This window comes from Arvicanthis niloticus, chromosome 14 (genome assembly GCF_011762505.2).
Source record: "Arvicanthis niloticus isolate mArvNil1 chromosome 14, mArvNil1.pat.X, whole genome shotgun sequence".
Taxonomy (NCBI): Eukaryota; Metazoa; Chordata; class Mammalia; order Rodentia; family Muridae; genus Arvicanthis; species Arvicanthis niloticus.
Window position 1 is genome coordinate 38,549,041 of NC_047671.1, and position 24,739 is coordinate 38,573,779.

The window sequence follows — 24,739 nt, forward strand, 5'->3', positions numbered from 1 at the left end:
CTACACAGAGAAACACTGTCTCAAAAAAAAAAAAATCCATTGATATGATTGAACAGCAGAAGATCCATGGTGGGCTGAGGAGACTTCTGGATGCAGAAAGAGAGGGTATTGGTGTGGCTCAGTGAGGTGCATTTGCGAAGTGGAATTGTGAATTAAGAGACTAGACTATTAATAGACAGTGAAGCTTTTGTATTCCTCTATTGACTGGTTAACGACCAAAGCCTTTCTAGATCAAATCTGATTGGACAGCAGCTAGCACAAAGCTGGTGTGGTGACAGAACAGGTAGCACTGGGGTCGAGGACTTGAGAACACACAGAACTTATAACACTGTGAGCTGCCCATTTCTAGTTTGATTCTTTTAAAGTTATTCTGATTGCCTTGAGGATAGAGCTTCAGTTGAGGCTTGTCTGAAGCCTTTTATTCCTCTTTGCCTGAGGAGGAGGAGACTTTGACACAGAACCATCAGCAGGGGCTATCTAAGTGGAAGTTGACACCTTTGATTTATTTTACAATAATCTCCATCTCATTCAAGATACCTGTGTGCTTAAAAAAAATGTCAAGGGAGTAACTGCCTATGTGTGATGAGTTCCTTTTGGAGACAGCAGAGGTGGCTGTAGTGAAATTGTACAGCAGTGTGCACACTCAAACCATTTAACTTTAGTTAGGAGACCTAGCTATTAATAAAGCTGTTAGAAAGGATGGTTGCAAATAAAGAGAGATCAGGGAAATAAAAATGTCTGGAAAATCTCTTCAGTCACTTAAATTATGAAGTTTCCCCCAACATCCTTCCCTTCTCTCCCCTTCTGTCCTCCCTTCTCCCCTCCTCCCCCCTCTGTCTTTCCTCCTCTCCCTTCTCCTGCTCTCTCCTTCTGCCTCTGCCCTCCTCCCTCCCTCTATCCTACCCCTTCTCCTTTCCTCTCCTGCCACTCCTCATCACTCCCTCTTTCTCTCCAATAAGAATCCTCAAGCTAGAGTAGATTTCATGATTGATGGTGTTAATTTGGTAGTCCTATCAAACTACACTAGGTAGGATAAAAATATATTAACAAACTTTTAAGCATAAAGCACTGTAATCATAAAACACCCCTTTCTTCACCACCTCCACTTTCTATCCCATACCCCTCCACTCTTTTCTTTTTTTCTCCCACTCTCTCCTATCTCCTTCCCTCTTCTTTTCATTTTTGAGAAAGACTGTGACTATACAGCCCAGTCTGTTCTGAAATTCTCAATACTTTTTCCTCAGACTAAAAAAATCTACTTATAACCATAGTTGGTAAAACCTAATGTTTTGTTGTTGCTGTTGTTGTTGTTGGTGGTGGTGGTGGTGTTGGTGGTGGTGGTGATGTTTCTGGATTCCAGTTTAAGCTCAGCCGCTGAGCTATTGAACAAATGCTGTTCTGAGAAAGAAGCACCGGGGTCCAGAAGTCTCTTCCTTCAGTATTGAAACATGAATGTTTTGATAGGCTTAGTGGTTTATCTCGAGAGCTCTGTGGCATTGTCTCTCTATTCAAGGGGAAATCAATTACATTCCCTGACATTCCCACTACAACATATGAGCTCTTCCCCCACATTTCCAGGAGAATGGAAGTCAAATCGAAGGCTGGAGGGAAATTGGTTGTTTATCTGGCTCAGTCTTCTAAAAGGACAGTCGAGCTTTCAGAATTCACATAAAAATTATAAACATTCAGTCAGGGGGATTGTGACATACTGCAATGTAAATTCTGAAAACCCCATCTAGTCAGAGCCCAGACTTGTTTTATTTAATCAATAAGTATTTATTGACTACTTGGGACTGAGCAAAGTGTCACAGAGCTGAACTCACCACTCTTGCTTGGCTCCTTCTGTTTCCCTGTGTCTGCTGCCTTTTTGGAGGCTCGCTCTCATTTGTGACACTACCCCAGACAGGTTAATAGCAAATCCTTAGTCTACGCGCGCGCGCGCGTGTGTGTGTGTGTGTGTGTGTGTGTGTGTGTGTGTGTGTGCCCTATCCCTGTCCTTTCCAGATCAGATAGCTTTCCCATCATTGTGGTCTTAGCTTTACTTCTGGTCTCTGGGGTATCAGTTTGGATGCTGAAGCGACACAGTGTCCCCTACAAATGAGATTAGAGTTGGGTAGAGGACTGGAAAACAATCTGGAAAGTCCCTGGAAGTAGGTAAGAAGAGTAAGACCAAATAATTAGAATACCAGGCGGAGGATCATGGCCACAGATAAAAGACTCTCAACAGAGAGGTGGTTAATGCCATATGGGCCTGCCAGTAAGTGACACTGGTGTGAAGTTCAGGCTCAGGGCTTTGAGTCTTATGAGGACTAATATAAGAAAGTCTTAGCATCACGTAACCTTTCTAAATCACATTTTCAATTTTGTATTCTGGCACACTGATAAAACTGCCCCTCTCTACGTGCATTCTCTCTCTTTCATTATCTCTTCATCTTCTTTTGTGTACATGTGTATTGTGCCTATGTGTGGTTTGTGTGTGTGTGTGTGTGTGTGTGTGTATGCCAGAGGTGACTGACCTTAGATGCTTTCTGTTATTGCAGTCCATTTCTTATTTTTTTTTTTTTTTTTGACAGAGTCTCTCAATGAACCTGGTGCTCATGGATTGGCCAGGAAGCTCTGGAGACTTGTTTCTGCTCCTCCTCTGCTGGGGTTATAGGCGTGTGCTGCCACGCCCAGATTTTACTGGTACTGGGGAAGTAAACTAAGATCCTCCTGCTTGCCTAGCTAGCACTTTACCCACAGAGGCGCCCTCACAGCCCACTGATTGTTCTTTGTATGTTTACCTATCATTCCTCTGTGAAATTCTTTTCAGCACTCAAGATCTGATTTAATGCCAACTCTTTAGGCCTCTCATGATCATGAATATTTTTCTCTTTGGGATTCATTTTCTAAAGAAGAAGTGAGAGCTTATTACATATGAATATAAAATATTTGATTTGGTGTTTATTTAAACATTATTAGAGTTTGTATAAAAGTTATCTGTAATTTAAAAAAAAGCAAAGAGTGGTTTGAAGTAGTCATAACTTATCCATTAGGATTCTGAAGTAAAATCTAAGTGTGGGGAAAACTAGAAACACATTAGGATGGCACTTTTTATTTATTTAAATTAATTTAAAAATTTTTCCTCTCTTTTGTTTCTTTCCTCCCAACACTCCCATATACCTCTAGGGATGATGTTTTTGAAGTTTTTTCCTCTCTCTCTCTCTCTCTCTCTCTCTCTCTCTCTCTCTGTATTGTGTGTGTGTATGTGTGTGTGTATTGTGTGTATGTATGTGTGTGTGTGTTGTGTGTGTGTATGTGTGTGTGTATTGTGTGTGTGTGTTGTGTGTGTGTATGTGTGTGTGTTATGTGTATGTGTGTGTATTGTGTGTGTGTATTGTGTGTGTGTGTATTGTGTGTGTGTGTATTGTGTGTGTGTATGTGTGTGTGTGTATGTGTGTGTGTGTATGTGTGTGTGTGTATTGTGTGTGTGTGTATTGTGTGTGTGTGTTGTGTGTGTGTGTGTGTGTGTGTGTATTGTGTGTGTACCACCTGATGTGGATGTTGGAACTTGAACTCAGATTCTCTACAAGAGCAGCATTTGCTCTTAACAGCTGAATGGTCTCTCTAGTCTAGGTTGTTGTTTGTTTGTTTGTTTGGTTTTGGTTTTTTGATATGCTAGTCACATGATAGTAGCTTGTTGTGCTCAGTAATTCCATGACACTAAAAGTCTGCTGAGGAGTTATAACTCTGAGGAAAAGAAACACCAGTCTACAATAAAGCTTTTAGTTAACACACTGTAGTGTTTTCTAGCACCCTCTTAGGCCAGACTCACTGTATCTATACATACAACAAAAGAGTATATATAGTAGGAGGCCTCCTCAGATAACATCGTCTATGGAGGTAGTAGACACAGGTGGGCCTCTGCCTGAACACTGTGTGTCCTCACTTCTGTGGTGCATTCAACTGCAGTAAAGGTCTCTCAGACATACTAAAATGAAAGCAGATCAGGGCATAATGTGAAGGCCTATTCTGACTTTCCACAAATCTGTTCCTGTGATGTAGTGGGCAAAATCTGATTGGAGATGTGAGGTGAGGGCTACAGACAGTTTATATGTATGTGAGGAGAGAAATGGGCAACTGTTGGAGTGAGACTTGGGATAAAGGATTGTGTCCTTAAGATGAAAAGCTCAGTATCTATGCTTTAATGGAAAATTTAGAAAACAAAATAAAACAAACTTTTAAAAGGAAATGGAGAGTGAAATGCTTGACTTGGAGTGAATTCTGAAATTCAATGTGTTTATGAATGGAGTGGTTTTGGGTAGGATCTGGAAAACTTAGGATCAGGATATGTATGTATACACACACATTACATATACATTATATATGTATACATATATATAAATAATTATATAGGCATATATAATGCTTGCATGTTAATATTTATAAATATAATAATATCAATAATACTATCTAACATTAATATAATATTGTTAATACATAATATTATATAATAATAACAACAATAAAAATATGCAATATTTATGTGCAAATATAAAATATTTGATGTTTGGCAAAACTATTTTCTCAAAGATATATTCTGTTTTTCTCTAGAATGACTAGTTATTGGCAGAAAAATACCTGAACATGATATTTTAAGACACTTATTAGCTTTTTAAGTCTAATATTTTCATCCAACAAACCAACAAGCCAACAACAAACAAAACGAAATGAAATGAAACGAAACGAAACCAAACCAAACAGGTAAGGGGCTTAGGGAAAGATATAGAAACCTGCTATCCATAAATACCGAGATCATCAAAGATGTTGGAAAAGACCATCTGTCAGAAATTCCATCAATGAATGTTGTAGCCTTTCTGAATGAAGAGAAATGACCACTACAATGCTCACCAGAGAACCAATGTCTGGTGATAGTGTTACAGGTCACAGGCTGCACGGGAACAGGGAAGAGGAAGATGCACAAGATATTTGCAGTAACATGTAGATAAACATCAAATGCTTCAACTCAGGGATAAAGCAGCCTTGTGGGAGTGGAGGCAGCCACTATTTGAGAAGGTAGTTTAAGTGATGTCCTGTGGTGTCACCAACTTGCAGATGGAGCAAGAGGGTGAGTATACAGAAGAGTTTGCAGGAAACTGTACACAGGGTTCAGCAGACAACTTAGGGGCTTGGAGAGCAGTGGAAAGTGAGAACATTTTGGCAAAATCAGAGTGGGGGTTGATGGAGGTATGATGGATGGCCTGGAAAGATTAGAGAGTATTAGGACCCTGGGCAATGGTCAACCTTGGGTGATATTGTGGCTTAGAGGAGAAGAGGATTACGTTTTTTAGGCAGCCCCTATGGCTGTTGTGGTGCTGGCAGGGGATAATTAGAAATTATGTAAAGACCTCTGTGGTCCACTCTGCCATTTTGCTTGGGGAAAATAATATCTTTGTCAGATAACCAGGAGAGAGAAACGCTGTGAGTTTTTCTGTTCCCATGCGCATTTGAATACAGTAATAATATGCACAATAATACACTATAATATACATCCTTGACGTTTCTGGGCTTCACCTGCCAGTCAGAAGAATGGCACCACCACGTGTGAGGGAGAAATTCAGAATCAATGAGCTAGCTCCCAGTGACTTTGCTAATAAGTAGCTCTGAGTTTTGGATTTAGTTTAATTTTTAGTTGTTCTACCCCAATCCCCACTCTTTCCTTCTTTACAGTCCTGGAAAGCTTCCCAGGTGAGCCGTCTCTTTTCTCTGTTGTATGCTGCTGGTGTTTTTGCAGCTTCTGGAGGCTGGCCTCACTGCTGTCTGTCACTGCCTCCTTCTAGACCCACAGTTCCCTAGCAGTTCTTAAAGACTGGATCCTTCTATTCCTGTTCACACAGAACCTCAGGGGCGCCGTGAATCTCACACACTTACAGACCAACACAGGACCCATACATCCTATTAATATTCAGGCCTGCTGCTCAGTCTACGTTGCATGCTGGTCTTCCTGTTCTGTCTGGTTGTTTCATTTTTGTTTTTTTTTTTTAATTTAATTTTTTTATTGGTTATTTTATTTACATTTCAGATGTAATCCCCTTTCCCCATTCCCCCCCCCCCCCCACACACACCCAGGAATACCCTATCCCATCCCCCTTTCTCCTGCTTCTATGAGGATATGCCCCCACCTACCCTTCCACTCCCACCTCTCCACCCACGATTTCCCCCACACTGGGGCTTCCAGACTTCACCAGACCAAGGACTTCCTCACCCACCTATGCCTGACATTGTCATCCTTCCCTACAGCTGGGGCAATGGGTCCCTCCCTATGTGTGGGAAAAAACTTGTGGGTGAAGTCCAGCGAGGGCCAGCGGGGTCCCGGGTGGCACCGGCGGAGGGTCCCATATTCACACAGCCACCATGGGGGTTTAGCAGCTAAGTCCGGAAGGTTCAGGGTTCCAAAGGCTGGGAACCTGGTGGCAGGCCCAGGAGACACGTGGAGTCCAGGAGTTTTCCAAAGCTTTTATTGTTCATGGCATGGTAAATGGTTCATGCTCCCCCACCCCCTAAAAGCCAGGGGAACTGGCTTTTATAGGGAGGGGGAAAAGGGGAGGGAATAACTTAATTAGCTACTCCCCCTGGCCTTTAGATAACTCATTAATATTTTAATCTCTGGATGTGGAGACCTGTTAATCACGCCCTCTACCTGTGGCCAACATGACTGAAGGCTGCAGGTTGAATGGAGATTAGACCTCATGTTTCCGGCCTGGATTCTGGGGGCATGGCCGAATGACCACAACCCAAGAACCAGGATACCCTTTGACACCTATGTGCTCCCAGGCTGGAGGTTTAGACCCTAAGAGCTCTGATTGGTTGGTATTGGTAATCTCCCCATGGGGCTGCAAACCCTTTCTGCTCCTTCAGTCTTCTCTCTCACTCCTTCATTTGGGAATCCCATGATCAGCTCAATGGTTAGCTGTGAGCATCTGCCTCTGTATATTTCAGGCACTGGCAGACCTCTAAGGAGAGAGCTAGATCAGGCTCCTGTCAGCATGCACTTCCTAACGTCCACATCAGCGTCTACCTTTGGTGACTGCACAAGGAATGGATACCCAAGTGGAGCAGTCTCTGGACGACCCCTCCTTCAGTTTCTGTCCCACGCTTTGTCTCCATATTTGCTTCCATGAATGTTTTGCTACCCCTTCTCAGAAAGGCCAAAGCACCCACACTTTGGGCTTCCTTGTTTGTGAGCTTCATGTGGTCTGTGAGTTGTATCTTGGGTATTTCAAACTTTGGGGCTAATATCCAATCATCAGTGAGTGCATACCATGTGTGTACTTTTGTGATTGGGTTACCTCACTCAGGATGATATTTTCTAGTTCCATCCATTTACCTAAGAATTTCTTCAATTCATTGTTTTTAATAGCCGAGTAATACTTCATTGTGTAAATGTACCACAATTTCTGTATCCATTCCTCTGTTGAAGGGCATCTGGGTTGCTTCCAGCTTCTGGCTATTATAAATAAGGCTGCTATGAACATGGTGGAGCATGTGTCCTTGTTATATGTTGGAACATCTTCTGGGTATATGCCCAGGAGTGGTATAGCTGGGTCCTCAGGTACTGCTATGTCCAATTTTCTGAGGAACCACCAGACTGATTTCCAGAGTGGTTGTACCAGCTTGCAATCCCACCAACAATGGAGGAGTGTTCCTCTTTCTCCACATCCTCGCCAGCATCTGCTATCACCTGTTTTTTACCTTAGCCATTCTGACTGGTGTGTGGTGGAATCTCAGGGTTGTTTTGATTTGCATTTTCCTGATGACTAAGAATATTGAACATTTCTTTAGGTGCTTTTTGGCTATTCGAGTTTCCTCAGTTGAGAATTCTGTTTAGCTTTGTACCCCATTTTTAATAGGGTTATTTAGTTGTCTGGAGTCTAATTTCTTGAGATACACACACACACACACACACACACACACACACATAGCAAATTGCGCTTTCTATCTCTATGAAGAATTGATTTGAAATTTTGATGGGGATTTCATTGAATCTGTAGATTGCTTTTGGCATGATGGCCATTTTTACTATATTAATCCTGCCAATCCATGAGCATGGGAGATCTTTCCATCTTCTGAGATCTTCTTTGATTTCTTTCTTCAGAGACTTTAAGTTCTTGTCATACAGATCCTTCACTTGCTTGGTTAGATTCACACCAAGGTATTTTATATCATTTGTGACTATTGTGAAGAGTGTCATTTCCCTAATTTCTTTCTCAGCCTGTTTATCATTTGAGTAGAGGAAGGCTACTGATTTGTTTGAGTTGATTTTATATCCAGCCACTTTGCTGAAGTTGTTTATCCGGTTTAGGAGTTCTCTGGTGGAAGTTTTAGGGTCACTTAAGTATACTATCATATCATCTGCAAATGGTGAAATTTTGACTTCTTCCTTTCCTATTTTTATCCCTTTGACTTCCTTTTGTTGTGTAATTGCTCTGGCTAGGACTTCCAGTACTATATTGAATATGTAGGGTGAGAGTGGGCAGCCTTATCTAGTCCCTGATTTTAATGAGATTCTTTCAAGTTTCTCTCCATTTAGTTTGATGTTGGCTACTGGGTGGCTGTATATTGCTTTTACTATGTTTAGGTATGGGCCTTGAATTTCTGATCTTTCCAAGACTTTTAACATGAAGGGATGTTGAATTTTGTCAAATGCTTTCTCAACATCTAGTGAGATGATCATGTGTTTTTTTTCTTTGAGTTTGTTTATATAGTGGATTATGTTGATGGATTTTTGAATATTGAACCATCCCTGCATTCCTGAGATAAAGCCTACTTGATCATGATGGATGATTGTTTTGATGTGTTCTTGGATTCAGTTTGCAAGAATTGTATTGAGTATTTTTGCAACAATATTTATAAGGGAGATTAGTCTGAAGTTCTCTTTCTTTGTTGGGTCTTTGTGAGGTTTAGGTAAGAGCATGATTGTAGCTTCATAAAAAGAATTGGGTAGTCTTCCTTCTGTTTCTATTTTGTGGAATAGTTTGGAGAGAATTGGTATTAGGTCTTCCCTGAAGGTTTGATAGAATTCTTCACTAAAACCATCTGGTCCTGGGCTTTTTTTTTTGGTGGGGAGACTTTAAATGAGCGCTGCTATTTCTTTAGGGGTTATGGGACAGTTTAGATGGTTTATCTGCTGCTGATTTTACTTTGCTACTTGGTATCTGTCAGAAAATTGTCCATTTCATCCATATTTTCCAGTTTTGTTGAGTATAGGTTTTTCTAGTAGGATCTGATGATTTTTTTGAATTACCTCATTGTCTGTTGTTATGTCCCCCTTTCGGTTCTGATTTTATTAGCTTGGATACTGTCTCTGTGACCTCTGGTTAGTTTGGCTAAGGGTTTGTCTATGTTGTTGATTTTCTCAAAGAACCAGCTCCTGGTTTTGTTGATATTTTGTATAGTTCTTTTTGTTTATACTTGGTTGATTTCAGCCATGAGTTTGATTATTTCCTGCCATCTACTCCTCTTGGGTGTATTTTCCTCTTTTTGTTCTAGAGCTTTTAGGTGTGCTGTCGAGTTGTTAGTGTATGCTCTCTCCAGTTTTTTTTTGTTTTTTTTTTTGTTTTGTTTTTTTTTTTTTTTTGTAGGCACCTAGAGCTATGAGTTTTCCTCTTAGCACTGCTTTCTTGAAGTCCCACAAGTTTTGTTATGATGTGTCCTCATTTTCATTAAATTCTAAAAAGTCTTTAATTTATTTCTTTATTTTTTCCTTGACCAAGTCATCATTGAGTAGAGCGTTGTTCAGTTTCCATGTGTATGTGGCCTTTCCATTGTTTTTGTCATTATTGAAGACCAGCCTTTGTCCCTGGTGATCTGATAGGATACAGGGGATTATTTCAATCTTTTTGTATCTGTTGAGGCCTGTTTTGTGACTAATTATATGGTCTATTTTGGAAAAAGTATCGTGAGATGCTTAGAGAAAGGTATATTCTTTTGTTTTAGGATGAAATGTTTTATAGATATCTGTTAAATCTATTTGGTTCATAACTTCTGTTAATTTCATTATGTCTCTGTTTAGTTTCTGTTTTCATGATCTGTCCATTGCTGAGAGTGTGGTGTTGAAATCCTCCACTATTATTGTGTGAGGTGCAATGTGTGCTTTGAGCTTTAGTAAAGTTTCTTTTATGTATGTGGGTGCCCTTGCATTTGGAGGATAGATGTTCAGAACTGAGAGTTCATTTTGGTAGATTTTTCTTTTGATAAGTATTAAGTGTCCTTCCTTATCTTTTTTGATTACTTTGGTTGATTTTATTTGATATTAGAATGGCTACTCCAGCTTGTTTCTTGGGACCATTTGTTTGGAAAATTGTTTTCCATGCTTTTACTCTGAGGTAGTAGCTCTGGGGCGTAGGGTAGTGGGAGAGGCTTCTTACCGGCTACTCTTAGTGCAGTGGTTCCTCTAGGATGGCTCAGGATATTATGGTGTCTTCACAAGAGCAGACCGTCTAGGTGTCTGCCCCGGCCAAAAGGACTAAGCAAAGGGTGGAAGGGGGCTGGTTGTTTCTTTAAGGAGCCCAGTGTTACTCCTTTCATCAGGGCTGATACTCCACTGGGCAGTCTGCTCCAGTTCTCTTCTGTGAGCTTGGGTACTCCATGCTAATCAATGCATACAGATGGGTATCTGCAATAGTCCCCCAGTTAACAGTATCTAGAAAGAAACTCCTGAATAGTCAGTGAGACTTGGGGAAGGAGCTAGTTCAAAGGGGTTAGTTAGGCTTTCAAATTCTGACCATTTTATAATCCCTGGATCATATCATAGATTTAAAACATAGATTTCTGGGCCCCATTTTCGAGGCTTTTTAATTCTTCAGGACTAGGGTAGAGTCATAACGTGAATTTTCAAGCAATACTGATACTATTCGTTGTAGAATAATGCTTGTAGACCACTGGCCTGGAATACCTGACGTTTTCTATGAAAGTATATTGCCTAATGCTAAATGGTAGCACAATGGTGTTTCACTTACTATCCGACTAAATTACCATGTGAGTTTACAGTAAAGCCTGTAAATTATTTAATTCATGCATTTATTAACTCATAATATGAAGGTCAAACTCGGCACCTTGTACATGCTGGGTGTGTATTCTACCACTGAGCTAGATTCTTAGTTCCTAATATTCTAAATAAAATGTTTGGTTAGTAGCGACTTCTACTAGTATTAGTACTACTACCACCACTACCACTACAACTACACTACTACTAGTAGTACCAGTACTACTACTTCTCTTCCTCCTCCTTCTCCTCCTCATTATCATCATCATCATCATCATCACCATCATCATCATCATCATTGCTGAAAATCTATGTATATAGAAGTATAAAACTCAAAATCAAAAAGGCAAAGTGAAATTCAGATAAAGGGATTCAACTGGTGATCTTGATTATCAGATAATATATCTGAAAATGTGGCTACATGCAGGTAAAAGAAGCTCTGGGAGAGCTTCTGATCCCAGGTGTTTTTTGGAGAGCTGGCTTTCCTGAAGGAGAACTAACATTCATTGCACCATCAGTCAGTCCCACTTCTGGGTCCCTGCTAATTTCCTCTTCACAGGTAGATTAAATCAATTGTGCTGAAATGAGGGTTTTGAGAACTAGCTAATTTCAACAAGAACAAATGCAATGTCTGTAACACTAGCATACTTTAGCAAAGAAAAGTTTTTTTTTTTTTTTTTAAACAAAGGATAATTCTTAGGGAGAAGTGAGTTAAGAAAATGACTCATGAAATGAGAGCCTTTAATCACACAGTAGCTAGAGACTTGGGACTGAAGGGCCAATCAACCATAGCAAGCTAATAGCATTCCCAGGTCTTCTGTTCTGAAAGGAACAAAAACATCACACCATCCCCATGACTTTTTAGGCTTCTCACAACTTTAAGAGCCCATAATGAGTTATTTAGTTGGCTAGTTTTTGAGCCAATTCCCTCTCTATACAAAGTTCCTGTTTTTAAGAACATAAAGGTTGCTTTTGATTCCTTTATCATCAGTGGCCATGAACCTGGCAGAGATGGAGGCAGTGATTTCTGCCACTAGTGTGTGATTCACACGTTATTTAGCGAGCATGGGATGAAGTAGGATGGGTAGCATAGTACTCGGAAGTGAGGAGCAGACCACGACGTACTCCACGATCCTTCCTAGTGCAGAGGAAGTAGAAGAGGGGGAGGACAAAGGAGGGAAATGTGTAGGAGGTAAAGTTTCATGGCTTTGGAATGTAAGACTTTGAACTTGGATTTAGCAAGTTTCATAATCCATGACATTTCCCCCATGGCAAAAGCAAAAACTGGTGGCTTGTGTTTCGGGGAATGAATGGCCAGTTACTAATTCAAAAGGGAGTGTCCAATACTTCTTTCTATTGTGAGAGTCAAATGAGGGGTTGTTCTTGCCTTTCTACTCCCACATATCAGCCTGTTTCTCGAAAACAGTCAGTTGACTCTTGTTGACAACCTCTTCTGCTTTAGACTCATGGCCTCCTTTTTTCACCTCCAAGGACATTTGTTCAATGGTTTTGAGTTTCAATTATCAAAACCCTAAGTTCAAAAGGTAAGATCAAGGTCACCGCAAACCATATCACCAAGTTCCATTTGTTTTCAATGCTTAAAAATGTTCTCCAGAGAATGTAGCAGAGTTTTAGTTTCTGTAAGTGACTGCCTGGCATATTTGATACCCTCATACCACTTTTCATCTTAGCTAATCTCTTCCAGAGATTACTTTACAGTCCATTTACTTGAGCAGGAGCTACAACGTCCCCAGTCTGTATGTGTTGAGGGCAAACGTGAATATTGAAAGTGCAGGCTAGAATACATTATTCTTGATGTTATTCTGTACTATAATTCCTTGGGCTATATATTTAGGAACAAGAGACAAAGTGCCTTAGATAGTTCCATGGTTATAGTATCTATTCCTCACCAGTCTTGGAAAGAAAGTAATTCTATAGTGACATTTATGCGACAAATCTTTGTCGCCATATTATTTTAGTAGCTGTATTTGGGGATCTACTTATTCCTTTGTGAATAACTTTTTTTAGTCATCTGATGGATGAGATGCTTTCATCTATCTCAAGGTATGCTATTCGCAAGAGAACTGATCGCTCTTTATCAAACTTTATGCAAATAAAGCCAAATCAGATTTATTAAGGTGATGAAAGAGAAAAGGGACTTTTTAATGGATAGCAATGCCGTGTTATCTAAATTCGAGGCAGATGTAATGATGCATTAGAAATGCCGAGAAAACTTAATCAGTGTAGAAAAAAATATAATGAAATGGTTGTTTAAACACTGTAAAGCTAATGTTTGAGTAATTACTTCCCATTGAGCAGACACTGTTTGATCAGTCATCCTGCCTGCAACATCTGGCCCTTTGATCCATTTTGGTTTTAATGTAATTTCCAAACTTCTAAATTTAAATTGTAGAATGCATGACTAAATGGAGCACTGTTGTAGGAGACAGTTGGTGCTACCCCATGGCAGATTCAAACTGTTCCTTTGCTTGCTGCTGTGCTCCACACTTACTTACCTCTCTGTCATGAAAGCCAGGATGGTAGGCGTTCATATTGTCAGATTAGATAGCACATGCTTAAGCTATCTTGGGCCAAACATGGAGGCTCACATCTATAATTCCAGCACTCAGGAGACCAAGGCAGAGGGATTTTGAGTTCCATGAATTTTCAGTACTTGACATATTGTCTGAGGAACTTTAGTTATGGTAGGTTCTATCCAGAGAGAGTTGTATTATCCATATACAATTAATCCCACTAGAGAAACTCGCCCTTATCATTCTGTTTCTCTAGAACCACTCCTAATATATACCTCGGAATTTATTAAATTAGATTAAAAATAATAATGAGAGCCAAATCAGAGGTGAGCTGTTCAGAGATATTAAGGACCCTGTAGTTGTTCAGTCCTTGAGGCTGGCTGCCCCAACATTTGGACTTCTCCCAAATCAAGCATCTCTCACCGGAGCTGGTGGAGGGGGAGCAACTGGTATTTACTCAGGTTACTAGGTAGGGTGCCTCAGTTGTCCAAATATGGTGCTAGGAGTCTAGAAAATTTCTAAAGAGCTGCTGGTCCCTATTCCATAACGGAAGTTTGTAAGCACTGGTGTTGCTATCAGTGAAGGAAGCAGCAGCAGCAGCAGCAGCAGCAGCAGCAGCAGCAGCAGCAGCAACAACATAGCAAATCTACCTGAATAGCAAGAGTGCAGGCCAAGCCAGAAAAAGGTAGGTATAATCTGCCTTCTCAATGAAGATTTGTATCTGTGATGCTACCTGAAAGTACTGCCTACAATCAAGGTGGGCCTTCCCACCCACCTCAGTCAAAGACAATCAGGACAGCTCATCAGGTGAGGCTTCTTTCTCATGTGATTCTAATTTGTGGAAAGTTGACATTAAAATCAACTGTAATAAGGGAGCTGAGCTTATGTTTCAGAGAAGATACACCGTGGTATTTCAGTCGGCCCATCCAGTTGTTTTGTGTCTTTATCATTTAATATCCAAGTCTTGGTAGTACATAATTATCAATCTAGATCTTGAGATGAAAAGCTGACTTGTATCACTGATATAGAAGGTACATTAGATCATATATATTCTTTTTTCTTTCTCTCTTTCTCTCTTCCTCTCTCTCTCTCTCTCTCTCTCTCTTTCTCTCTCTCTCTCTCTTTCTCTCTCTCTTTCTTTTTTTCTTTTTTCAAGACAGGGTTTCTCTGTGAAGCCCTGGCTGTCCTGGAACTCACTCTGTAGACCAGGCTGGCCTCGAACTCAGAGATCTGCCTGCCTCTGCCTCCTGAGTGCTGGGATTAAAGGCGTGAGCCACCACTGCTCGGCATATTAGATCATATTAATACTGAATAGATTTGGCCTAATAGACAGGAGAATTTTTGTAGACCATTGTGAGTCATTTCCTTTAGCTTGTTGAACCTGTGCTTCAATATTCTCTCTCCTTACCATGGCCAAAATATTGGCTTCATTTTGTTTTCATCTTTAAAGACTCTGGTGTATTGAAGTATTATTAGTATCATACAGTTCCTTCACTGAGAATATCAAACAAACAGCTTTAGCATATTATAGGGTATGCATGAACCTACGAGACTGTTTCGCTTCTTCATATTCTCCACCCAGCATTTCCCAAATTCCTCTATTCCCTGTTTCTAAGCAACCACTGATGTACTTTTGTTATTAAGCATTTGTCTATGGTAGACAGTTTATTTAAGCTGAATCCCATGGTCTGTGGTCCTTTGTGACTGACTTCTTTCAGTTTGTATAATGTTTCAGGTCTATTCATGTTGTATGAGCATCTCATTTCTTTTTATTGCCAAATCGTATCATTTTTTCCAAAGTAGATACTCCGTTTGCATCACACCAATATCCCAGGTATAAGATGTTTTCCCACATCCTTATCTATAGCATCTATTTTATTTTTAACACTTGGACATCTTAATGTGCGATAGTTCTCACTGTGGATTTCATTTCCACCTTCAGGATGATGGAATTCAATTTTTTTGTGTTACAATTTTGTTTGTATGTACCAAAGTCTTTACTCTTCTTGCCTTTGGCTTTCTGCTTTCTTTGTCTCTCAACTCCTAATATCTGTCAGTTCAGGGCAAGCCACAGAAATCATTCTAGCTAGAGATTTCAGTGGTGGAAGATTTTATGGAGTATCATTTGAAAGGGCTTGGAAAAAAAGGCGTTGAAGGCTACCTCTTGTCAACTGCCTTAAAGAGTTTAGATTATAAGAGGATTTCAGAGTTCAGGAAGCTTCTATGACTATGTTGTCTGCTGTCACCACATTATCTGGAATGCTGAGTCTGTCTACAAACCTTTGGCCTTACACAGTCAGCAGTGACAGCAGCTGAAAGCACTGCAAGTACATTTTCTTGGAATACCTCAGCTGGTATCACGTGTCAGCTGTACAGGAACAAGAATAGAAAGGGTCAAGGTAATGCTGAGATTTTTCACGGCTTACAGCTCTCCCTATCCTCGGCTTACAGCTCTCCCCATCCTCGGCTTACAGCTCTCCCCATCCTCGGCTTCTAAATAGAAGGGGTCTTTTACTATCAGGGCTAGTGATGGTCCTGAGCTTTGCTTAGAAGTATAATGGATAGAACTGAAAATTAAAAGAGACCCCCCCCCAACCAAAAGTTAAGTTGAGACTGGCTTTGCATTGGAATGGATAGTGAGTTGAGAGTAGAAAAGGGGTTTAGCTTAGAAAAACCTGGACAAGTGTCAGAAGAGCTAGTTTAGGTTGAATCCTGGGCAATTATAGAGGAAGGAGGTAAGAGAGGATAAAAAGGTGGGCCAGAGTGGCACGGGGAAGTTGAATGGCAGCTTACGTGCTGCATGATGAGGGTCCCCATAACAAATACATGGATGAAGGTCAAGAAAAGTTGAAGCTGATCAGTAGCACATAGAGTGGCCCATTAGTGATTTAAATTGCCTTTCAGATTTTTATGAATTTCTCATTTAAGACTTTTTTCCCCCAGTGTGGAGCTATGGTGAATCTGGCCATGAAAAAAACTTGCTTTTAGTCTGAATTATTCCTCTCTGGTGGCTTTAATATGCTTGGCCGAGGGACTGGTACTATTAGGAGGTGTGTCCTTGTTGAAGGAAGTGTTTCACTGTGGGGCTGGTCTTTGAGAGAGCTTCCTTCTAGCTGCTTGATGATTTCAGTCTTCTAGCTGTCTTCAGAACACGATGTAGAACTCTTAGCTCCTCCAGGGCATGCCGGCCTGGATGCTGCCAGGCTTTTATTGTTATGATAATGGACTGAGCCTCTGTACCTGTAATCCAACCGCAATTGTTCTAAGAGTTGCCTTGATCATGGTGTCTCTTCGCAGCCATGGAAACAATAACTAAAACATCCTCTTTTCACAATGATTACTAATTTAAGAAGTTAGAAGGAAGAAGTATGGTTCAGCGTTATTTGAACTGAACTGATATTTTTATAGTTGGAGGAAAAGTTATTCAGATATAAAACAGCATGGCCTCCTGACAGTATGGGTATCTGGGTCTGTCTCCGTACTCCGCTGTAGGCCCTAAGATTCTTATCTGAGGTGAGGAGGAGATCTGTAAAAGAGGAAGGAGACATTCGAATTTCACTTGAATAATATACTACTCCTAAGTAATGTGGTAGGACTTCTTTAGGAAAAACATCCTTCAAATGCTGACTAATACCTCTTTTGCTATCTAAAACCTACTTAAAGGTATTTGTTACGATAAAGGTTTGACATCAGTATTAGTTACCTTTCTGTTGCTGTGATAAAATATTATGACCAAGAACAATTTAGTGAAGAAAGAGTTTGTTTTTGTCTTAACGTTCCAGAGAGACTCACTCCATTATGGTGGGGAAAGCTTGGCAGGAGCCTGAGGTGGGGCTGGAAGCCAGGAAACAGTTAAGTCATATTTTATTCATACCCTGAAGGAGGAGGGGACCCTAAAGCTTGAGTGATCCAGTGATACATTTCCTCAGCAAAGTTTCACCTCCCTAAGATTCCAAACAGTGCCACCATCTGTCAGACAAGTGCTCATACTTAGGAATCTACAGGGGACATTTCACAGTCACAGCACCTCTAAGAATGTACTCAAGAACCCATTTCTTAGTAGGATAAAAATAATGAAGATAAAAGGATCTGGAGAGCCGAGTCAATTAGCTATTTTCTAATAGAAGACATGGTGTAATGTGCTTGTACCACACCAAGAGGCTCAGGAGATGCTCAAGTAGATGTCCTGAATGAAGAAATCAACTTTGGTTCAGTCCATTATCATCATGGCAAGAAAAGCCTGGCAGCATCCAGGCAGGCATGGTGCTGGAGGAACTAAGAGCTGTGCATCTTGTTCTAAAGACAGCCAAGAGAAGACTGGGATCATCAGGCAGCTAGAAGGAAGCTCTCTCAAAGACCACCCCCACAGTGACACACCTCCTACAACAAATTGCAGGAAGCTGAATGACTTAAGAGTTTTGCTTTACTCTCCTTTTTGTTTAGATATTGATCCAAATTGGAGGAATATTAATTTTTTTAATCCTAAAGAGAATATACAAATACTTGAGAATCTTGGAAAGTAAAGGATTAGCTCAGAAGACACTGGGATGAAAGGCACTGATGAGGCTGAGTGGGGGAGCTTCTCCCCCAACCCCCTAACTCTCAAGGGAAACACAAACCCTTCAGAATCATAGATCCTTTTGAATGGGATGGTTTTTGGAGTTTATCCAGTTTACTTCCCTGATGCCTCTGCTGAGGAAGTTGGAGGTCGGAGGGTGATAAATCTCTTCCAGGTCACACAGCTTGACATTTGCCTGGTCTGTTCTGGATCTGCTGTGGCACAGAAGCACTGTATCCAAGAGGTCAGGAGAGAAAGAACTTCATGGTGAAAGCCAGGACATGAGCTACAGCTAAGCCAGAGAATAGAGCCACTGAGAGCAGAGTATAGAATCTAGAGAACTTTATGCAAACACACCCAAGAAAGTAGCTTACTATGGTTGAGAGCAGATTGAGTGAACTCAGAGTGAGGGGGACCGTGTCTTGGATTTATCTACCTGTAAATCACTGAAGTGTGCAAGCTATATCAAGATCTCTTTGAGAAAGTACTTTATACACTAAATCAAATCATTTAAAAACAACACTTGAGTGAGTTGCCTGTTTCTAGGCTGATTCTACGTTCATGTGTGTGTGTGTTCATGTTATTGAAACATGAAGCCACCAGATTTCAGGTCTGTATCCTTTGTTAAGAACTTACTATTTTTTTCTTAATATGTGAAGGTAGCAAATATTTTGTCTGCTATGGTTTCCCTTCCAAGAATATCTTGTCAACTTGTCCATTACTACAATCTGAATACAACCAAACAGAGAGCCTTCCCTTTGATTTAAAGTTTCTTCACTTGTATGTTTTATCACTGGACGTTATAAAGGGAGGAAAAGAGGGCAAGAGAAAACCACTTTTATGTGCTTTACCTGTATCCTCTATCAGGAATGATGTCTTTACGTACCATAAGATCAATTTTGCTCTATTTGCATTGCTAAAACAGGTTTGAATTTTTCAGTTGGTAGACTGAAGAGGGCCTTTTTGATATCACTCTTCATAGTATATGTATTTTATATGTGATCTTTCATAGGTTTCAAGTGTTAGGAGAATATTTAAAAGTTAAGTTACCAGATGCAACAAAACCCGAGAATAAAGGTCATTCAACATTTTCACTTTTGGCCAAAAGCACGTCAGACCTTCAAAGTCAGCATCAGGCTGGCAAGCACCTTTATAATATCCTCTTTGTGTTTTCCAACTAATGATTCCTTTTAGGGTGTAGCCTGGCTAGAAGCTGTATTACAAGTGATAGTTCCAAGAAACACAGCCTCCTGAACTGTTCCACACTGGGTTTCCAGACAGGACATTTGATTGCCATTCATTGAATACCCAGCTTCAGAGTGCAGTGTTTTTAAAAACTCAAGAGAGCTAATTCAGAGCACTAGAAGTAATAATTCATTTTAGAAGTTCTCACGACACTCAGTAGATATGCAGGTGTGTGCTGGGGTTTTTGTGGTAGGAGATGGGGCAAGCGGAGGTCTTTCTTGTTCTGAGTTACTAATGCTGAGCACGCATAGTGCCAGCCATGGCCAGCTACCTCATGAGACATGACTTTCCCTTCTGCTCTTTTAAAGTGGGTCACCCAGAGTTTGAGTGTTGCCCGTGCTATGGCTGTGACTCCCCCTGGGACAACTGATGCTATCATTCTTTTTCTGTGCCTACTGCATGCTTCCCTGCCAAGCAGCTGTAGTGAATCAGGCATAAGCACAGAGTGTTTATGGAGCTTCCTGCTCACTGCACTTTTCTGCATGGGAAACCATCTTACAGCCTGTAAAATGGGTTCTTGTCCTGTGTCTTATTGGATCCTTCACCTCCAACAAGTTATGTGTCTCAGTTTCCCTTATTCTCACTTGGCAGATGCTTACACTCAAGTTAGGAGGCTGAAGTGACTTGTTCAAGATCGGCTGGTTGTTTAACAGCAGAAGACTCTAGATTACGAGTCTCTTGACAGCTGTTGCTGTTCTGCCTCATCTTGCAGTCCCTAACGGTCATCATTTCCAAATGGACGATGCAGGGGAAATGGTCAAGCGTGACAGTTATTTTCGCATCCCATCTTTTCTTTTGATATCCCATAGCACATGAAAGTATACTGCGTTCTGTGTAGGAAGGGAGCAGGATGCAGCAAAAACATGATGGGAACCTGGTATTTCCCTAAGCCAGAGTGCTATGGTATTTCCTTGCATTAGTACCGAAAGCTTCGATGTCTCTAGTTACCTAATTAGAACTATGAATAATCTTAGTTTGTTCTCTTCCGTTTTATGACACTACTCTTCAGGGGCTCTGGGGCCCAGTGGGAAAACTGAGATTATTTTTAAAAAGGGGAGTCTTGACTGAAAAGTTAACAACTGATCAACATTGCTCTGTTAGGACTTAGGTCATCCATAATGAGTTTCTTCCGATGTACAACCTACAGGAATAAGAATTAACAAAGCCTGGTAGTGTTCGCTTGCTTTCCATGTTTCTTTATCTTCTCTTGTGCCATAAGTGGGTTTATTCAATTTGATATTCAGTAGGAGCCTGTTTATCTTGTGTTCCAGGGGCCGTAAGTGCTGGGTGTACTTATGCATCTAGGAGACACAAACTCGACTATATTTCTTTCCACATCTCTGCTTAGTTTGCATCTGTGATTGGTTGTAGCTTTGGGACCCTCTTTATCTTCCTGGCTGCTTTCTAGACTGGACTGGCAGTACCCTTTGCCTCTTATGTTCTTTTGTGCTTGGTCACCAGCTCATGGTCACCCACAACTGCTCCCTAAAGAGCTGAGTCAGTTCAGATGTTAGGAAGGTCAGGAAAAATAATAAGAAAGATGAAATATTTAGAGGGGTCATTGAACTTCACAAAATAGAACTTTTATGTAATCAAATTGGTTCAGAAATAATAAATGTGTGCGTATAAAATTGAGATCATCAGATAATTCTAAAGAATTGGATAGAGCTCCTTCTCACTTCTATTTTTAGAGTGAACATTACCTTCCACCCCTTCTTATGAACTTACCTCAGGGGGTTCACCACTCTATGTGTGGCCTTAGATATTGTTTTCTTAAAGATGCAAACAGGATATAAAAGTCAAGTGCCAACTTAGATGGTGGGTAAGAGTTTCTGAGTGTGGCCACTGGACTGGGGACTGCAGTAAGCAACAACAGAAAAATGTACCAGATCCAAGCCAGTCAGGGGCTCCACTGTTCCTGCAGGATCAATGTAGGGCCTGTTTTTCCATGTCATTGTATTTCAACTCAAACCAGAAATCAAATTGTAAGTGTTGGTAACAATATTAGTTACTTTACACATTGCTCTGACAAGGCATCTCAAGAAAGGTGGGGCTTCCTTTGGGTCACAGTTTGAGGATGCTATTCTTTGTGATAGGAAAGGCATGGCAATGGGCGCTGGAAGCAATTGATCATGCTGCATCCATAGTCAGAAAGTAGAAAGAAGCAGAAGCTAGTGTTCAACTTCCTACTCCTTGTCTTTAGATCTGGGATCCCAGTCCTGGAATGGCGACACTAGAGTCAGTTGGGTCTTTCCACCTCAGTTACCCTAATTAAGATAACCCCTCCTAGTGAAGCCCAGAAGCTTGTCTCTTAGGTGAATCTAATTAACTACCACATAGACTATTCCATGTCTGATTTATTTATTTATTTATTTATTTATTTATTTATTTATTTATTTATCTGACCAACCAGAATATATTTGTGGCCAAGGTTGCTGGTATCATGTCTGGATTTTATTTTGTTTGTTTATTTTTTTTTTTTAAGATTATAGCCTTTGTATATAAATCCTTTTAATATTTTTTTTTCTATTTTCTGTTCTCACACAGCTATACAACAGGCAACTTTTTAAAGTGCAACAGAAAACTAACATCCAGGAGCTCTGGAGAGTAGCTCAGAACATCTTCCTGGTTGAGGCTTTTCCTTCACTCAACTTGGTAGATGACGTCATCTTACTCTGGGATATTGGCATCTGCCTCCACGGCAGATCTGATGTACTTTATATAGCAAAGTCACTCCTAGAAACTTCCCAGGCTCCAAATCTGTCTATCTGCTGAGTTTTTCTCAACCTGGAACCATAAACCTGTCTTTGTTCTATTACCCTCTCTTGATGCTAAAACCTCTACCTGTTCTAGAACTCAATATACCAACTGTCTGTTGAGATTGTAGGTCTTTAGTTTCTCAGTGGTCACACTTCAGCCAGAATTCCATTCCTGACCAGAGTTATCCTGCCTTATGTCAAATAATAACAAATGATGGAACATGTTATTACTACTACTGCTATTATTATTATACATACAATGTTAGATTTACTCATATATTCATTCTTAATATATGTTGCTAAGGGTTTTCACATTATAAAATTGCTCTCTAATATCTCCAGACAATTTTGCAGTATTACTACACGCAGATGGGAAAACATAAATCTACTAAAATAATTGTGTTGGATACTGACTGAATGAGTACAAAGGGATACTGCAATGTATGTAGGTGACATTAAAAGTGGCACTGTAGAAAATAGTGTGGGTGGGACCTATCTGGTATACATATGGAATACTTTTAGTGGCTTTGAAGGTTGGTCAAAGGACCTGGTCCTCTTTTACTTGCCTTCTGTTTAATCTTGTGTTTATTATTCTCTCATTTCATTTAAATATATAAGATTTTTTTCTTAGATTTTTGAATTTTTATGTGACTAATTGTATTCTTGGTGGTCATCTTGACTTGTAATTTGAGTTTTGTGTTTTTCTAAGTTTTCTCCAGGTTGATGGGCCATCTTTTGTTATTTTCTACTTCTGTGAGGTGTTTTATTGATTAAACATTCTACAGTCTAATACTTACCTGACAGGGGTCATACCATAATCAAGAAGGCAGTTTTCCCAGGACGAGACTCATCCACTGCACACTGGATGCACTGACCACTTTCATCTTCTGAGAAAGAGAGAAAAGACAAACTGTGTAGTTAGTCTTCTACAAGCTATAACTACTGTTGTCCACATTACAAATACTGTTATTATGAATCACAGTATTAGCTACTACTTGTAGCTAGGTATAAGTGTATAACTATATGGAGACATGTATGGATATATGGCTGGGTCAGGGATATACATATACAGAACATATGTCTATTCACAGATACTGAATTGTTTTTGAATGAAACTACACAACTTTATACTCTCACCAGCACCGTGAAATTTTGTATTGTTTCACCACCTTCCTGTCAATGTTGCTCAGTTTGTTTATACTAATCTGGATAGTACTTTTGGTGCCAGTTTGCACTTAGTAAGGTTGAGTATCTTTTCAGGTACTTCTGGGTACAGCCTTCTTCGTATTTTTCTAGTTGATGTGTAGACGCTATTTATATATTATGGATTGGAATCTCTGGTCAGTTCTCTATGCTGCAATTTTTATTTCAGCTTGTATATTTTACTTTTATTTCATTAATGAAACTTTATGTGAACAAAAGGTACCAATTTTTAAATTAGACAAATACGTTGACCTTTTCTTTTGTGATTTGTAGTTTAGAGAAATTCTTTTACTCTTAAGGTCCTATTTTCTTTTTGTAATGGTGATGTCTGACAACATATCTGTTTTAAAGGCATTTCTTGATTATTTTAATATGTTTTCATTTATTATTAATGTTTTCTTAATATATTTTAATTTTGATTAAAATATAATTAAATAAACTTGTCTTCCCTTTCCTCCTTCCAACCCTTCCCCAAATCCCCCTTTCTCCCTTTCAAATTCATGCTTTCCTTTTAATGATGATGATTATATAACACACACACACACACACACACACACACACACACAAATATACAAATACAACCTAATGAGTTCATTTAGTATTGCTTGTATGTTTATAATTTTAGGGCTGATCACTTGGTATTGGATAACCAATTAAGTAGTCCATTCCTGGGGAAGATTCAATCTTCCTCTCTCAAGAGGAAGATTGTTAGTTGCTTGTAGTTTTTTGTTTAGGGTTATGGCACTGTGAGATTTCCCTATTCCCATCATTGTATGTATATTAGTGTTGTCATTGCTTGGTTCTTGTTTAGGCAGCCATATTGTTGCGGTATCATGGATGAAACTTCCCTATCATTTCTAAGAGACACAGTCTCACAGCAGTCTTCCTGTGAATTCTGGCTCTTCTTTCTCTTTATGTTTCCTGAGCCTTAGGTTCAGGAGTTGTGCTATCAATTTATCAACTGGAGTCAGGCTCCCAACATTCTTTATATTTTGACCAGTTGTGGTTTTCTATAACCATCTTCATCTGCTGCAAAGGGAAGCTTCTTTGGTTAGTGGTGATAATGATCTTTATCTATGGGCATGAAGATACATGCCCATATAAACACATGAATATATATGTGATATATAAGATATATAAGATATACATGATGAGGTATACATGAAGATATAATTAGAATGCAGTTAGGAATTGTCCTGGTCTGATAGAGTGGCGGCAGTGGTTCTTCTCTAAGATCTATGGCTTCACTATTCTCAGGTATTGCTTAGCTTTCCAGTATCAGACATGATTTTTCTTCCACATCGTTAGCCTTAAGTCTAATTAGACAACTGTAGGTTACTTCCAAGGTGTGAGTGCCACCATTGCACCTGTGGTGATACTTTGCCATCCTGATCATTGTTGTGGTTCATATGCATCA